The following is a 9,473-nucleotide window of genomic DNA, read 5'->3' as shown; positions in this document are numbered from 1 at the left end:
CAAGTTATGCCTTCTCACATGAGCCATTTCTGCTCTGGGAAGTCTCTAGCTATCCACTTTGTCTATGCTTCTTATCATCTTGTACACCTCTATCAAGTCACCTCTCTTTCTTTCCAAAGAGAAATGCCCTATCTTTAACCTGTCTTCAGAAAACATGCTTTTTTAATCTTGGTGACATCCCGGTAAATCTCCTCTGCACCCTCTCTTATGTTTCCACATCAATCCCATAATGAGGTGACCAGAACTGAATATGATACTCCAATATGGACCTTTTATCGAAGAAAAGATGAGCTGGCATAGAAGAGGATCCAGAGGAGGTTTCAGGAATGAAATGGATAACATACAAGGAGCATTTGGTGGCTTTGCACCTGGACTCACTGGAGTTTTGAAAAATGAAGAGGGGTCTCATTGAAAACTGTCGAATATTAAAAGGCCTAGATAGAGTGGAAGTGGAAAGGATGTTTCCTACAGTTAGTGAGTATAGGACCAGTGGGGACAACCTCAGAATAGAGGAACGTCTATCTAAAGCAGAGATGAGAGGGAATTTCTTTAATCTGAGGGTAGTGAATATGTGGAAATTCATTGCCACAGAAGATTGTGGAGGCCAAGCCATTGGTATATATTTAAAGCAGAGTTTGATAGATTCTTGATTAGTAAGAGTGTAAAGGTTACGAGGAGAAGGCAGGAGAATGGAATTGAGAGGGATAATAAATCAGCCATGGTGGAATGACAGAGCAGACTTGATGGTCCAAGTGCCCTAACACAATCTTATGGTTTTTGATCTTATGGGTTGGTGTAACCAGGATTTTATAGAGCTGTAATATTACCTCAGGGCTTTTGAATTCATCCCCCAAATAAAGGAAGCCAACACACTATAAACTTGCACTGCAACTTTGATGGATCTATGGACATGAACCCCAAGCTCCCTCTGTTTCTCCACACTGTTAAGAATCCTGCCATTAACCCTGCATTTTGGATCTGAAGTTAAAATGCTGGCCAGCCAAGACTATTTGGATGGCAGAACAGACTCACTGAGCTGAATTTCCTTCTCCTGTGCTATGCTCCAAACTATTCCATGATGTAACTGGAAGTTCTCTCCAAAGAAATCTGGAATCTGTTGCCATTGAGTGTGTTAATATTGGACGGTGAGGTAATTAGTGTTTAAATGAGTTGCCACCCAGATATTTTACAGGGCTTGGCACAAAAGAGTATGAGCTCATTGTTTTATTTCCAAGAGGATAAAGGTGCAGGTAGGCCGAGTCATGACATGGATCAGACATGATTTTACTGATTGGCAGAATAACTAAGAGGCATTGAATGACCATCTCGTGGTCCCAGTTCATACTCCTCTCTGTACCTAGTGGTAGAGCAATCTCCTTCCCAACGGACAATTGTTCACAACTGCACAAATGCTTTACAGCCGGGGCTCCCAACCTTTCTCATGCCATGGGCCCCTGCCATTAACCGTGGGATCCGTGGACCCCGGGTTGGGAACTCCTGCATTGGAGGGAATGCTTCCTGACAACTGGAAAATGTCCTTGCATTTGGTTCCCATTCACAGTTTGATATATTTAAGGCCAGAGATGCTTTTCCTCGGGTAAATGTAGATTAGCTCAACTGCCCATTTTCAAGAAAGGCACAGGATTCCAAAACATCCAGCATGAAAAAAATGCAGAAGAGGTTTGCTTCAGGCCCAGAAGAACAAATCTCACTCCATTTTGATAATAGCTCACATCCAATTACAAATATGACAGAATATTTTAATATTTATAGTTTTTTATTAAGTGCAATTGTGAACAATAGCCAGATCAGAAATGCTGATCAAGTCAACTAGTTCCCAAAGAGAACTCTGATAGGCCAATCAGATGGTTCACTGCTGCTCAGTGATAGAACATTAAAAAATCATATGTACAATTAAGAAACATTAAATACTGGATAGTTGATAGTAGTACTTAATAGTAGAAATACTGGAGTTATGATGAAGTCTGCTGGAGAGAGACATTTATACACATGCTGTCCTCCATAATTCAGAGAGATTGAAGGATAAGGTTACAGGGTGACAAAACGTGACAGGAGCACTTGGAACTAAAAACGAATCCCCCTACCGGGAAAAAACAGCACCTGATCTTCCTGCACTGTTCTCCAGCAGTTTAAGGACTAAGTCCAGCCAGAACGTAATTCACAAGTAGTAATCAGCTATGGATTCTCTCAAGCAATGCTCCAATGAAATGCTGAGGTTAGACACAAGAGACTGCAGATGCTCTAATCTGGAGCAACAAACAATCTCCCAGAGGAACTGAAACACCGCACAAAATGCTAGAAGATCTCAGCAGGTCCGGCAGCACCTACGAAGGGAAATGGAAATCTGCAGATTCTGGCATCTGCTGGCTCTTGAGTCTCCATTTTACCGAAGGAATTCAACGGGTCAAGCGGCTTCTGAGAGGGGAAAGGAGTTGTCAGCATTTTGGGTCAAAAGCCTGCCACAGGACTGCTATGGGAAACCTGCACTGGCCAGAGGTGCCATCTTTCAGATGTGACCTGCCTTCTCAAGTGGATATAAATAATCATACACATTTGATAATCCGGGCCTGTACTCACGGGAGTTTAGAGGAATTGTGGGGGATCCTATTGAAACCCATCGAATATTGAAGGGCCTAGATACAGAGGACATGAAGAGGATGTTTCCTGTATTTGGGAAGTCTAGTGCCTGAGGGCATAGCCTCAGAATATAAGGACAGAATACATTTGTCAAGCTGGAAACATCTTTAGAACAAAGACAAGAATTAATTTCTTTAGCTCAGTATAGAAGAACATCCTTTTAAAACAGAGATGAGGAGACATTTCTTTAGTCTGAGGGTAATGAGCCTGTGGAATTCATTGCCACAGATGGCTATGAAGTCTAAGTCATTGGGTTTATTTAAAGTGAAGATTGATGGATTCTTGATTAGTAATGGTGTCAAAGGTAACAGGGTTAAGGCAGGAGAATGGGGCTGAGATGGATAATAAATAGATCATGATGGAATGACAGAGCAAACCTAATGGGGCGAATGACTTAATCCTGCTCCTATGTCTTATGGTCTTCTGGACTTACAAGACATAATCTAAAGAAAACCAGTGGAGCTCTGTCCATTGTTCCAGCCAACATATCTAAAACAAGTGATTGGATGTTTTATTGTTTTCGGGGTTTACTGCGTATTAGTTAACTGGTGTTCTAATATTACAACAACTACAATTGAAATTGGGTGTACGTCTCTGTGGGACACTTGAGGTACCATATCTATACAATTTCTTTCAGTGCTCTCTTCCAACTGAATGTAACCAGTACCAGGAGACCATCAGACCATAAAGCATTTTAAGTAGAATTAGGCCACTTGGCCCATCAGGTCTGTTCTGCCATTCCATTTTTTATTCCTCTCAACCCCATTCTCTTTCTTTCTCCCCATAACCTTTGACCCTTACTGTTCACGAACCCATCAGCCTCGTCTTTAAATATACCCAATGACTTGGCCTCCACCAATGGTAATGAATTCTATAGATTCATCGCCCTCTGGCTAACAAAATTCCTCTGAACATCCACTTTATCTGAGCCTTGCAATGTTCGATGGGTTTCAATGAGATTCCCCCCTCCCCCACCCATTCTTCTAAACTCCAGCAAGTACAGGCCCAAAACCATCAAATTCTCCTTCTGTGAGATATGGGATTTCAGGATACCAGACAGCCTCCCTGATGAGTACATCTGCAGGAAGTGCATCCAAATGTAGCTCATGGTACTGGAGCTGGGGTTGGATGTACTCAGGATCATCCGTGAAGCTGATAACCTCAGAGCTGAGACTTTTACTGAGGTTGTCACAACCAGAGTGCAGGATTCAAATTGTAGATGGCTGATCACCAGGAAAAGTAAGGGGGTAAGCAGTCAATGCAGGGTTCCCCCTGTGACCACTTGCCTCAGTAACACGTATACCCCTTCAGGTACTGCGAGGGCGGGATGACCTATCAGGGCACAGCAACAGCCACCAGGCCGGTGGCCCAGTGGCCGGCTCTGAGGCTCAGCAGGGAAACGATAGTGATAGGAGGCTTGAGAGCTGGGGAGTGACAGGAGATTCTGTGGTCACGTAAAAGTCGCCAGGGTGGCGTGTTCCCTCCCAGATGCCTGGATCCGGGATGTCTCAGAGAAGCTGTAGAAGACTGTCAAGAGGGAGGGTGAGCAGCCAGGGACTGTGGTGCATATTGGTATAAATGACATAGGTAGAAAGGGAAAACAGCTCCTGTGCTGTAGGTATAGGGAGGGTAGAGGCTGAAAAGCAGGACCTCCAAGGTAATAATCTTTGCATTATTCCCAGTACCATATGCAAGCTAGGGCAGAAGTAGGATGACAGAATAGATGAATGAGTGGCTAAGGAAGTGGTGTAAGAGACAGGGTTTCAGATTTCTGGATCATTGGGACCTCTTTTGGGAAAGGTATGACCGATACATTAAGAATGGGTTACATCTGAACCTAATGGGGACCAACATCCTTATGGGCAGGTTTGTTGGAGCTGTTGGGGAGGGTTTAAACTAGCTTGGCAGGGGTTGGGGACCATAGGGATAGGGCGGAGGATGGGTCAGTTGGTATACGAGTCAATGTATTGTATAGTGAGACTGTGAGGAAGGACAGACAGATGAAAGATAGATAGATAGATAGATAGATAGATAGATAGATAGATACTTTATTCATCACCATGGGGAAATTCAACATTTTTTTCCAATGTCCCATACACTTGTTGTAGCAAAAACTCATTACATACAATACTTAACTCAGTAATAATATGATATGCATCTAAATCACTAACTCAAAAAGCATTAATAATAGCTTTAAAAAAAAAGTTCTTAAGTCCTGGCAGTTGAATTGTAAAGCCTAATGGCATTGGGGAGTATTGACCTCTTCATCCTGTCTGAGGAGCATTGCATCGACAGTAACCTGTCGCTGAAACTGCTTCTCTGTCTCTGGATGGTGCTATGTAGAGGATGTTCAGAGTTTTCCATAATTGACCGTAGCCTACTCAGCGCCCTTCGCTCAGCCACCGATGTTAAACTCTCCAGTCCTTTGCCCACGACAGAGCCCGCCTTCCTTACCAGCTTATTAAGACGTGAGGCGTCCTTCTTCTTAATGCTTCCTCCCCAACACGCCACCACAAAGAAGAGGGCGCTCTCAACAACTGACCTATAGAACATCTTCAGCATCTCACTGCAGACATTGAAAGAGCAAAATTGCAGTCAGTAGGATGAGTTAAAGTGTAACATGGGGGGAAATCAAAAAGGGTGATGAATACAGGACTGAAGCTGCTATATTTGAATGCACACAGTATATGGAATAAGGTAGATGATCTTGTGGCGCAGTTACAGATTGGCAGGGATGACGTTGTGGGCATCACTGAGTCATGGTAGAAAGCTTAACATCCAAGGAACCTCCTTGTATACACGTCACTAAACTAAACTCCTGGTTGATGTTCGATATTCTATGTGTATTTAGCTCGCTTTTTGCCATTTGCGCAATTTGTTCTTTTTCGCGAGGTGGGTGTTTTCTTGAACGGGTTCCATGTTGTTTCTTTGTTTCGTGGCTGCCCACAAAAGGACAAATCTCAGAGTTGTATTCTGTATATTACTTTGAATCTTTGTATCGAAAGGGCATCTGGTTGGCAGAGGGGACGGGGTGCCGCTGTTGGTAGAAAAATGAAATCAAATCCTTAGGAAGATTGGAAGATGTAGAATCCTTGTGGGTAGAGTTAAGAAGCTGCAAGAGTAAAAAGAGCCTGATGAGAGTTATATACAGGACTCCAAACAGTAGCCAGGATGTGGGATATAAATTACAATGAGAGTTAGAAAAGGCATGTAATAAGGGCAAGATTATGATAGTCACGGGGGATTTCAATATGCAGGTAGATTGGGAAAATCAGGTTGGTGCCAGATTCCAAGAAAGAGAATTTACAGAATGCCTATGAGATGACTTTTTAAATCAGCTTGTGGTTATTCCACTAAGGGAAAGGCTATTGGGTGTTGTGTAATAAACCATATTTGATTAGGGAGCTTAAGGTAAAGGAACCCTTAGGAGACAGTGATCATAATATGACAGAATTCATGCTACAGTTAATTCAAGAGTGTCAATGGGCAGGGGTGTAGTTTCTATTACTAAGGATAAAGTATTTGGGAAGCTAAAAGGTCTGAAGGTAGATAAGTCACTAGAACCAGATGGAATACACCGCTGTGTCCTGAAAGAGGTAGCTGAACAGATTGTAGAGACATTAGTAATGATCTTTCAAGAATCTCTAGGTTCTAGAATGGGTCCAAAGAACTAGAAAATTACAGGTGTCACGCTACTCTTTCAGAAGAGAGGGAGCCAAAGTAAGGAAGTTATACACCAGTAACATGACTTCATTGGTTGGGGAGATTGTTTCCTGAAGGGGAAACCTTACCTGATAATTCTGTTGAACTTCTTTGAGGAAACAACAGCCACGATAGACAAAGGAGCATCAGTGGATGTTGTTTACTTGAATTTTCAGAAGGCTTATGACAAAGTCTCACACACGAGGCAGCTTAACAAGATAAGAATCCATGGTATTAGAGGAAATATACTATCATAGATAGAAGATTAGCTGACTGGAAGAAGACAAAGAGTCAGAATAAAGGGGGTCTATTCTGGTTGCCTGCTGGTGATAGGTGATGTTGCACAGGAGCTGGTATTGGGAATGCTTCTTTTTACATGATATGTCAGCAATGACAGAATTAATGGTTTTGTGGCCAAATTTGCAGATGATATGAAGATAGGTGGAGGGGCAGTTAGTGTTGAGGAAGCAGAAGGGGTTAGACAGATTAGGAGAATGGGCAATGATGTGGCAGTCAGAATGCAGTGTCTGGAAGAGTATGGTCATGCTCTTTGGTAGAAGAAATGAAAGCAAAAACTGTTCTCTAAATGGAGAAAAAAATTCAAAAATATGAGGTACAAAGGGACTTGGGAGTACTCAAGCAGGATTCCCTAAAGGTTAACTTGAAGATTGAATTTGTGGTAAGGAAGGCAAATGCAACATTAACATTCATTTCAAGAGGACTAGAAGATAAGAGCAAGGATGCTATGTTAAGGCTTTACAAGACATTGGTCAGACTGCACTTGGAGCATTGTGAGCAATTTTGGGCTCCTTACCTAACATAAGATGTGCTGGAACTGGAGAGAGTACAGAGGAGGTTCATGAGAATGATTTCAGGAATGAAAGGGTTAACATATGAGGAGAATTTGATGGCACTGGGCCTGTATTCACTGGTGTTTAGAAGAATGGGGGGGGGGGGGATTTCATAGAAATGTATCGAATACGAAAGGGCCTAGAAAGAGTGGAGAGGATGATTCCTATCCTGGGGGAGTCCAGGACCCGAGGGCACAGATTCAAAATAGAGGGACATCCATTTAGAACAGAGATGAGGAGGAATTTGTTGAGCCATGGGGTGGTAAATCTGTGGAATTATTTGCCACAGACAGCTATGGAGGCTAAGTTATCCGGTATATTTAAAGTAAACATAGAACAATACAGCACAGTACAGGCCCTTCAGCCCACAATGTCGTGCCGACCCTTAAACACTGCCTCCCATCTTATATACCTCTATCATGTCTCCTCTCATCCTCCTTCTCTCCAGAGAGTAAAGCCCTAGCTCCCTTAATCTCTGATCATAATGCATACTCTGTAAACCAGGCAGCATCCTGGTAAATCTCCTCTGTACCCTTTCCAATGCTTCCACATCCTTCCTACAGTGAGGCGACCAGTAAAGGTTGATAGTAAGAGCACCAGAGGTTACGGGGAGAAGGTGGGAGAATGGGCTGAGGGGGACAGTAAATCAGTTATGATGGAATAGCAGAGCAGACCAGATGAGCTGAATGGCGGAACAGAGCCAGAATATAATTCTGTTCTTGTGTACGGTCCTACATTAACCCTTTAATTCCTGGGATCAATCTCGTGAGCCTCCTCTGGATGCTCACCAATCCCAGTACAGAAAGTACACGATGGTGGACATAGTTCAGGTGACAGACGAGCTGATTGAACCTGTCGGACAAAAATGACTGTACACCTTGCGCAGTTGAAACATCATCAGTTTTACAAATTCTGATCCAATCAATCAGACAGTGTTTGCGGAAGTGCGGTATTAGCTACAGTTTCAAAAGTGATATACAGTGCTTTTTGTAAGGTACAAAGTATTTCCTTTGCTTCAAGATAATTTGCCTATTCTTGGGAGAAGCTGGATAAGTTTATGCCAAAAACCTGCCTCCTTGGAGATAATATTTGCCCTTCCAATTCTCTCACGGTGTTCTATTATAAAAGTGACCTTAGGGTATGTGTATTCTCTGACACAGAAATAACTGGTGCCAATGCCTGTCTGTTCGAGTGCTAAGGATTTTACAATATAACCACATAAAATGTTTCATACAATAATGATACTGTAAGGTAGGTTTTTGTCTGATCTGACTAATCTCACTCTGAACACAGACAAAATCTTCTACGATCTGTCATCTTGTTCTCATTGTCATCTGATAACACAGCAGTGACATATGTGAATTAAATGTTGCTTAAGGGTGAAGAGCTCCAAGTGCTCAGTGCACATACACATACATACTGTACATTTTCACAGACAGAAAAAACGTGGCACGTACATTGACACCAGCACACATAAAACTTTCACACTCTCACAGCCTTACATACGTACTTTCTCTGTAATTCTGCACGCTGCTATTCTTTTATTTTAAATTTAGAGAAACAACATAGTACGCGCTCTTCCAGTCCAGCAAGCCACCTATTTAACACAAGGCTAATCACCGGACAGTTAACAATTAACCTATTGACCGGGTATGTCTTTGTGGGAGGAAACCAGAGCACCTGGAGGAAACCCACAGTCATACAAACACCTTACAGATGGCATCAGAAATCAACTCCGATTTCTGGAATACCTCAAGCTGTAATAGCATCACGCTATGGTGGTGCACTGTGTAACGCATTGACCTGTATGAAGAGAACGCAAGACGAGTTTTTCACTGTACCTCGGTACCAGAAGAAATGAGGATTTTAACTAACTCAGGTGAATGTCATTGTAGTCAGGTGGATGTCTGATATTTTGTGTAGTATCTATATACAGAATGGTGTGTTTAATGAACAGTGAATCACATGTACCTTGTTATGATCTTCCAATTCTTCCAATCTTCCACTGCCCTTTTTCAGGAGCTTTTAAGCTTTATTCTGTATTGTTATTGTTTTATCTCCATGCACTGACTAATGATTTGATCTGTATAAACAGCATGCAAGACAAATTTTTTACTATACCTCTGTGTAGGTTGACAATAATAAACCAACTTACTAACTTATTTCACAATTTACAAAGGCACGTACACATACACATAGACATGCATGCAGGCTCTTCCCAGATTACAACTGTGATCCATTCCCGAGAACTGTTCATAATCC

Source organism: Hemitrygon akajei, chromosome 6 (genome assembly GCF_048418815.1).
Source record: "Hemitrygon akajei chromosome 6, sHemAka1.3, whole genome shotgun sequence".
NCBI lineage: Eukaryota > Metazoa > Chordata > Chondrichthyes > Myliobatiformes > Dasyatidae > Hemitrygon > Hemitrygon akajei.
This window is presented reverse-complemented; position numbering follows the sequence as displayed.